We start from the raw sequence: 9,823 nt of genomic DNA, 5'->3' as shown, positions 1-9,823 counted from the left end.
AAAAATAAAAAAACTTAACATGTATTTACTTAATTGTACTTCTCACCACTTTCTATATGAGAGCACATATGGAAATACAAATACACATTTGTCTCATGGAAAAATAAACATTTCATATCAGTGGGATTGTTGCGGCGGACCGGTTTGATTGACACTGACATCGTCCAATAAAAATACGAAGTTTCCCCTTAGACAACCAATAGGAGTGGTGCATCGTGAAGAGCGTGAACATCTCCAAGAGCTGGCGCTGTGCGGCTCGAACTATGTCGTGCTGGAAACTAGAAGGCTAGCTAGCTATTTCCAAAAAGGCATATGATAACAGCCAGCTAGCTAGGTGTTGGTCCTATCTAGTCACCATCCATCTACACCGGCGTTTCAAATCCCCCTTTTCAGTATAATATGGTGATTTCATCAAGCAAAAACGGACAGTTCCGGCCTATCAGCTAAATTCACAGGTAAGAAGACCAGCGGGATCTGTGATGTTCATTATGCCAGCATTTTAATTAGCTTTGCCAACTAGCCTGTTGTCGGCTAACGGTAGCTAGATAGGTATGTTGGCTACACTTCTCTGACCTAAAATCTGGAATAGGGGCACGGCCTGACAATAAAATACACTCCTATTTAACGTTGTAGCTAAATGTTGAGAAATAGTATATTGATTAGCTACACATCAACGCTTACTTCACAAGCCAACTAACTGGCTAACGTTAGATTACTAATGTTAGTGTTAGCCACCTAGCTAGCAGTCTAGCCAAAGTGCCAACTAACTTGGCTGGCTTTGATTGTTCTGTCTCACGGATTCAGTTTTATGCGATACCCTCAATTAGAAGACGATAAAATTATTATTTTTGATCAGAACCGGTCATAATTGGGGCTGTTGTCTTACATTTTGTCAAGGCATTTTAAACTTGGAATGGTTATTAGTTAACTTAGTTAACCAGCCAATTTACTGCATGACTAGTTGGCTACCTTTTTTGTAAGATTTCCATAGCCGTTTGCCACTTAGAGGCACCCGTGAACCGTTACTATCGAGAGCTATCTGACTGATCTTTAGTGCCCCTATCAAGAGCAAGCTAGCCAACTGATCTTTCACTCACGACTGTGGAAAACCATTGATTGTCATCTGTACCTTGCCATATTTTCCTAACGACCTAGCTAGTTAACCCAACCAAGCTGGGTTAGCTTTACAGTCTGGCACGTTACCTGTGTTTTAGCTCTTTCAACTCTAGGCAACCAACATGTTATCAAAACGTATCTTTTTGACAGAACGGGTTGGATCAAAGACATTGTTTTTAAATGCAGAAGTCATCACTAAAATAGTTCCTCTTTATCAAAAGAGTATGTATGTATGCCCATCACAATGCCATACATGGGTTATGTACCATGTTTGTCTTGTCAGAGGGAACTCCTGGACTAGAACAGAATGTATTACATGCTCATAGTGAATATGCATGGTGCCAATGCCAAGCAACTATTGTCCTTGCCACCGCAAGACAAATCAGAGCATCTGCGCATGCAATTGAACGTCACTAGCCGAAACCGCTATCTTCTGAGGGGGTTTGATTAATCCCGCCCGGGCCCCTGTATAGGCGTGTTCTGCTTCGGCTGAAAGCTGATTTCATTCGATTTGGGAGTGGGCTGCTTCCCGGTCGTGAGCTAAGTTCCCCGTTCAAAGCCCACGGCGAAGTCTACTCAAAACAAAAGTTTTGTAATTAATCACGTGTAGTAATTAGTAGCTTTCGGTGTTTTCCCATGCAAAAAGGATTGTTTTTGATAAAAACGCTTTTATCAGAAAATTCAAACTGTTTTATTTGATAGAAAACAGATGATGTATGTGTCTGGACGATGCACCATTCTACCTTGTTGACAACATGACCAACCGGCACACATCGGTGTTCTATTTGAGATGATTTGAGATGGGGCTCCTCCGCTTTCCTCCTTTTCACGTAACGGGCCTATGCTTGGTGCCCCACGGTTCAGCATAATCGAATCCGCCCATAGTCCAGTCATACCACAACACTGTGAACCGCGGCACATTGAAGCATATGATCGGTCTAGTTGTGTAAGGGATCAAGGGGATTTGGTGCGCGTTTTTAAAGAAACGCCTCAAGATTAAAGTGGAGCTGAATGGAGAGGGAACGTTCTCCGCTGAGTTTATACAACTGTAAAAAGAGTAGCACGGTTTTATGTACAATATTGTCAACAACATTAGGTTGCTGTAACACTCGTTCCTATTGCAGAATGCAGCCTTTTGATAACATTAATTTAATTCACACATGTATTAGTCCCCTTCTTTGGTGATTGTCATTTAGGCTTTGACAACGAAAAGGGAGCAGGCGGACCTATAGCATGTTTTAGCGGCGAAGTTTTGGTAAGGTGGCCTGATTTTTAACTATGAAAATAATTTTGTCAAACATTGGGGATCCAGAAGTGGCATTTTTGACATTTTATTATTGTGGAGATGGTAGGGGGAATCACAACTCATAAATGCATCACATTTTTTATTATCTGTAAAGTAAGTTGTTGGCAGATATCTTAAACTAATAGGCATACATTACCTGAGTAATGATATTCATTAGATTTTTCTTTAAAGTTGGGTGATTTTGAGAAATGAATTGTTATAAACGAGAACATTTTCCAACACTCAGCACTTGGGAAACAGATACGGGGAGGCCAACCCTCCTGGAGTGCCTGCAGGATTTTCTTCCAGCCCTGTTTTAAAGAGAGTTCACCCAAAATACTACATGTTTGTGGCCTTACCTTGAAAGCACTATATGGACAAGGGGACTGCAATCTGATTTGGTTACTCACGACCATCAACCATTAATATAAACTTTTCCTGTGCAGATGGTGGTAACATTTCCCAGCACGTGTCGCAGAGAACTTTCCACCTGAGAACCGGGATCAATCCCTGCTTCCAGCCTGCCCACTGTTCCCCCATTTGCCTATCTCCCCATATAATGTCATTACTGTCTGAATAAGGTGTCAAACCACCTAAATAACAAAAGAATAAAGAATTAGCATACTTAAAATATAATCTGCCAAAAATCTCAACAAATTTGTTGAATTTTACTTTTAATGTTCAAAGTATCCTGAATACACTTGGGCCCAGTTTCCTGTTAGAGATAGAATTTAGGCTTAGAAGTGTTTTTAACGAAGCATCTTTCCTCCAACGGCCGACGATGTAACACTTCACAAAACACCACGCAGAGAGGAAGTTCGTTAAGTGCATCATTCAGGCCATGTGTCGATACTGAATGAAACCACTGCTCTCGGATCAGCTTTTTCCCTTTCCAATCTTACCTTAACATTTTAGAATTATTCCACAATACTGACGACAGATCAGCTCCTAGAGCGATATTATCACCTATGGCTAGAAATATTGAGGCGGCTTATAATAATGCACTAAAGGGCAAAACAGCATCTATATACCTGGCTTAAAGAGAAGGAATATAATATCTATTGTTTACAGGAAACTCAACAATTTTAGATGAAGTTGTGTTGATAACAGACACGGTGGGGTGGGTGAAATATACTTCTCCCATGGGCAAAGAAACTCACAAGGTGTGGTGATATTAATTAACACTAATTTAGATCTGAATGTGCAAATTGTACAAACAGATCCTCAAAGTAGATGGAGGATTTTAAATATGTTATTGGACCATAAACAGATATGGCTTATTAACCTATACGGTCCAAATAATGATGATCCAAGCTTCTTTGAAAATATAATAAATGATCAACCCTACAAGCAACACTAGACTATTATTATGGTGGGAGATTATAATGCTGAAGGAAATCACACTACAAACTATCACCCTCAGGCACTTAACTTCTCTAGGGTAGGGGGCAGTATTTTCACGTCCGGATGAAAAGCGTGCCCAGAGTGAACTGCCTGCTACTCAGGCCCAGGTGCTGGGATATGCATATTATTAGTAGATTTTGATAGAAAACACTCTGAAGTTTCTAAAACTGTTTGAATGATGTCTGTGAGTATAACAGAACTCATATGGCAGGCAAAAACCTGAGAAAAAATCCAACCAGGAAGTGGGAAATCTGAGGTTTGTAGTTTTTCAACTCATTGCTTATCCAAGATACAGTGGAAATGGGGTCATATTGCACTTCCTAAGGCTTCCACTAGATGTCAACAGTCTTTAGAACCTTGTTTGAGGCTTCTACTGTGAAGTGGGGGCGAATGAGAGGGGAATGAGTGTGAGGTCTGCCAGAGAGCCATGAGCTGACCATGCGCGTTCATGTGAGAGTTAGCTTGCGTTCCATTGCATTTCTGAAGACAAAGGAATTCTCCAGTTGGAACATCATTGAAGATTTATGTTAAACATCCTAAAGATTGATTCTATACATCGTTTGACATGTTTCTACGGACTATAACGGAACTTTTTGACTCTTCGTCTGCACCTAGTGATCGCGCGTCATGAATTTTGATTACTGGGCTAAACGCGCGAACAGCAAGGAGGTATTTGGACATAAATGATGGATTTCATCGAACAAAACAAACATTTATTGTCGAACTGGGATTCCTGGGAGTGCATTCTGATGAAGATCATCAAAGGTAAGTGAATATTTATAATGCTATTCTGACATCTGTTGACTCCACAACATGGCGGATATCTGTTTGCGTTGTGTTGGTCTCTGAGCGCTGTACTCAGATTATTGCATGATGTGCTTTTTCCGTAAAGTTTTTTTGAAATCTGCGGTTGCATTAAGGAGAAGTGGATCTAAAATATCATGCATAACAGTTGTATCTTTTAGCAATGTTTATTATGAGTATTTCTGTAAATTGATGTTTTGGAACTACTGAACATAACGCGCCAATGTAAACTCAGATTTTTAGATATAAATATGAACTTTACTGAACAAAACATACATGTATTGTGTAACATGAAGTCCTATGAGTGTCATCTGATGAAGATCATCAAAGGTTAGTGATTAATTTTATCTCTTTCTGCTTTTTGTGACTCCTCTCTGGCTGGAAAAAATGGCTGTGTTTTTCTGTGACTTGGCTCTGACCTAACATAATCGTTTGGTGTGCTTTCGTCGCCGATTTTTGAAATCGGACACTGTGGCTGGATTTACAACAAGTGTATCTTTAAAATGGTGTAAAATACTTGTATGTTTGAGGAATTTTAGTTATGGGATTTCTGTTGTTTTGAATTTGGCGCCCTGCAGTTTCACTGTCTGTTGACGAGGTGAGATGCTACCGTCCCACATACCCTAGAGTGGTTAAGGAAATCACGAATCTCATGGATATATTAGAACTAGTGGATATATGGAGGTTTAATATCCTGACCTAGTGAGATATACATGGAGGTTTAATATCCTAACCTAGTGAGATATACATGGAGGTTTAATATCCTGACCTAGTGAGATATACATGGAGGAGGTTTAATATCCTGACCTAGTGAGATATACATGGAGGAGGTTTAATACCCTGACCTAGTGAGATATACATGGAGGAGGTTTAATATCCTGACCTAGTGAGTTATACATGGAGGTTTAATATCCTAACCTAGTGAGATATACATGGAGGTTTAATATCCTGACCTAGTGAGATATACATGGGGGAGGTTTAACATCCTGACCTAGTGAGATATACATGGTGGTTTAATATCCTGACCTAGTGAGATATACATGGAGGAGGTTTAACATCCTGACCTAGTGAGATATACATGGAGGTTTAATATCCTGACCTAGTGAGATATACATGGAGGAGGTTTAATATCCTGACCTAGTGAGATATACATGGAGGAGGTTTAATATCCTGACCTAGTGAGATATACATGGAGGAGGTTTAATATCCTGACCTAGTGAGATATACATGGAGGAGGTTTAATATCCTGACCTAGTGAGATATACATGGAGGAGGTTTAATATCCTGACCTAGTGAGATATACATGGAGGAGGTTTAATACCCTGACCTAGTGAGATATACATGGAGGAGGTTTAATATCCTGACCTAGTGAGATATACATGGAGGAGGTTTAATATCCTGACCTAGTGAGATATACATGGAGGAGGTTTAATATCCTGACCTAGTGAGATATACATGGAGGAGGTTTAATATCCTGACCTAGTGAGATGTACAGTCGTCTTGACTACTTTCTTATGTAATTCTCGTTGGCACCAAAAAAGTTAGTGTTGATATTGGACAGAATGCGGTCGGACCATCAGATAATTGGCATATAAATTACTCTTACAGAATTTCCACGTGGGCGAGGATATTGGAAATTTAATCAAAGCTTATTGGATGATAACTTGTTTTTAAGTAGGACAGGAATTTATAACCATTTTTAAGACATGAGAACAGCAGATCCTTTATTGTACGGGACACTTTTAAATGTGCCTTTAGAGGCCATGCATTTCAGCACTCGGCTCTAATACAAAAGCAATTTAGATCAAAAGAGTCAATATTAACAAAGGAAATACAATGTCTAACAGAACAGATAGATAACAATAAAAACTGTACCATAGAGGCACAGAATAAGTTAGAGGAAAAACAAAAAGAAATGGAGGGAACTTATTCCAGAAAGATCCAGTGTAATATATTATAAGAATAAAGAGAAGTGGATGGAATGTGGGCGAAAATGCACCAAATTATATTTTAAAAAAAAATCCGAAATACAACCGAAAATAATGTACTAAAACTTCTTACAAATGACGGAATCACCCATGATTCACCAGGTTATATTTTGAAAGGGGAAGTAAAGTGCTTTGATCATAGTTTTATGTTTCAGTCTCCTCCATGGCGGTATACCAAACTCCAGGCTAGATGGTATACCAGTGGAGGTATACCAAACTCCAGGGCTGGGTGGCATACCAGTGGAGCTATACCAAACTCCAGGGCTGGATGACATACCAGTGGAGGTATACCAAACTCCAGGGCTGGATGGCATACCAGTGGAGGTATACCAAACTCCAGGGCTGGATGACATACCAGTGGAGGCATACCAAACTCCAGGGCTAGATTGCATACCAGTGGAGGTATACCAAACTCCAGGGCTGGATGGCATACCAGTGGAGGTATTCCAAACCTTTTTTGACGTACTCAGAGGACGTTATTAGCATGTCTTATCCACTCTTATATAAACAGTAGATTACCAGACACTCAACAACAAGGTCTGATTTCATTATTACTGAAACAGGATCCAAGTGGTAAATATAAAGATCCAGTCTGTTTAAAAAATGTGGAGGCCTCTGAGCGCATAGAATGAAAAAAATATTGTGTGGATATTATTTATTCAGGTCAGACATGTTTTTTACATGGGTGATACATTGGAGATGATATAAGATTAGTACTGGAAACAGTAGAACACTATGAAGAACCTGGGAAACCAGCTCTGCTCTTCATAGCTGACTAACCTGGGAAACCAGCTCTGCTCTTCATAGCTGACTAACCTGGGAAACCAGCTCTGCTCTTCATAGCTGACTAACCTGGGAAACCAGCTCTGCTCTTCATAGCTGACTAACCTGGGAAACCAGCTCTGCTCTTCATAGCTGACTAACCTGGGAAACCAGCTCTGCTCTTCATAGCTGACTAACCTGGGAAACCAGCTCTGCTCTTCATAGCTGACTTTGAAAAGGCTTTTGATGAGTGATGCAACATTATGACGGGTTTGGCCGATACCGATATCTGATATATTTTCCTTGCTATAAAAAAACGATACTGATAACCGATATTTCACTTTTTAGCAGCCTTTTTAATCATTCTTGTACAGTTAAATAGTTAAAACACATAAATGGATGCAGCGATCTAAGGCACTGCATCTCAGTGCAAGAGGTTGTCACTACAGTCCCTGGTTTGAATCCAGGCTGTATCACATCCGGCCGTGATTGGGAGTCCCATAGGGCGGTGCACAATTGGCCCAGCGTCGTCTGGATTTGGCCGGGGTAGGCCGTCATTGTAAATAAGAATTTGTTCTTAACTGACTTGCCTAGTTAAATAAAGGGTACACACACCACACTGACAAACTTTATTTTGTTGGCATTTACGTATGTCCCCATTAGCAGTAAAACATAATCAAAACCTATTTCTTTCACTTAGTTGCTGTGCTGTTTCGTTGTTCATTTGTTCCGTTGTTTCATTCTCAACCAGGATTTCTATGGAATGTTGTTTGGGTCTTTGTGTGTCAGAAAAGATACATGTCAAATAACACTTTTTTTGACCAGTCAACAAATAACACTTTTTTTGACCAGTCAACAAATAACACTTTGTTTGACCAATCAGGACCTGAATATGACTGCACGTCACATAAAATAATGAATACATCAAAATATTTTTATGTAGTTAGTACACTATCACTCGTCTTTCATATGTCACAACGATTCATCGATACGTACGCTATGATGCTGGTAAAGTTGTCTCGCTCTCCTTTCATATGTCACAACAATTCATCGATACGTATGCTATGATGCTGGTAAAGTTGTCTCGCTCTCCTTTCATATGTCACAACGATTCATCGATACGTATGCTATGATGCTGGTAAAGTTGTCTCGCTCTCCTTTCATATGTCACAACGATTCATGGATACGTATGCTATGATGCTGGTAAAGTTGTCTCGCTCTCCTTTCATATGTCACAACGATTCATCGATACGTATGCTATGATGCTGGTAAAGTTGTCTCGCTCTCCTTTCATATGTCACAACGATTCATCGATACGTATGCTATGATGCTGGTAAAGTTGTCTCGCTCGTCTTTCATATGTCACAACGATTCATCGATACGTATGCTATGATGCTGGTAAAGTTGTCTCGCTCGTCTTTCATATGTCACAACGATTCATCGATACGTATGCTATGATGCTGGTAAAGTTGTCTCGCTCTCCTTTCATATGTCACAACGATTCATCGATACGTATGCTATGATGCTGGTAAAGTTGTCTCGCTCTCCTTTCATATGTCACAACGATTCATCGATACGTACGCTATGATGCTGGTAAAGTTGTCTCGCTCTCCTTTCATATGTCACAACGATTCATCGATACGTATGCTATGATGCTGGTAAAGTTGTCTCGCTCTCCTTTCATATGTCACAACGATTCATCGATACGTACGCTATGATGCTGGTAAAGTTGTCTCGCTCTCCTTTCATATGTCACAACGATTCATCGATACGTACGCTATGATGCTGGTAAAGTTGTCTCGCTCTCCTTTCATATGTCACAACGATTCATCGATACGTATGCTATGATGCTGGTAAAGTTGTCTCGCTCTCCTTTCATATGTCACAACGATTCATCGATACGTATGCTATGATGCTGGTAAAGTTGTCTCGCTCGTCTTTCATATGTCACAACGATTCAGCGATACGTATGCTATGATGCTGGTAAAGTTGTCTCGCTCTCCTTTCATATGTCACAACGATTCATCGATACGTATGCTATGATGCTGGTAAAGTTGTCTCGCTCGTCTTTCATATGTCACAACGATTCATCGATACGTATGCTATGATGCTGGTAAAGTTGTCTCGCTCGTCTTTCATATGTCACAACGATTCATCGATACGTACGCTATGATGCTGGTAAAGTTGTCTCGCTCTCCTTTCATATGTCACAACGATTCATTGATACGTATGCTATGATGCTGGTAAAGTTGTCTCGCTCGTCTTTCATATGTCACAACGATTCATCGATACGTATGCTATGATGCTGGTAAAGTTGTCTCGCTCTCCTTTCATATGTCACAACGATTCATTGATACGTATGCTATGATGCTGGTAAAGTTGTCTCGCGCTCCTTTCATATGTCACAACGATTCATCGATACGTACGCTATGATGCTGGTAAAGTTGTCTCGCGCTCCTTTCAT

The 9,823-nt window shown here is 40.2% G+C and overlaps 1 protein-coding gene across 1 annotated transcript in view; it reads left to right on the top strand.

Moving 5' to 3' along the window:
- The first annotated feature begins 261 nt into the window (after positions 1–261).
- LOC120038061 (cytoplasmic protein NCK1-like) overlaps positions 262–9,823 on the top strand; it is a 40,833-nt gene continuing 31,271 nt past the window's right edge. The window contains exon 1 of the mRNA XM_038984004.1: positions 262–455. The gene's annotated coding sequence lies outside the window, so the exon portion shown is untranslated. The remainder of the gene's footprint in view (positions 456–9,823) is intronic.

This window comes from Salvelinus namaycush, unplaced genomic scaffold (genome assembly GCF_016432855.1).
Source record: "Salvelinus namaycush isolate Seneca unplaced genomic scaffold, SaNama_1.0 Scaffold207, whole genome shotgun sequence".
In the NCBI taxonomy this organism is placed as follows: Eukaryota; Metazoa; Chordata; class Actinopteri; order Salmoniformes; family Salmonidae; genus Salvelinus; species Salvelinus namaycush.
The sequence above is the reverse complement of the archived record's forward strand: the minus strand, read 5'-3'. Positions and strand labels throughout refer to the sequence as shown.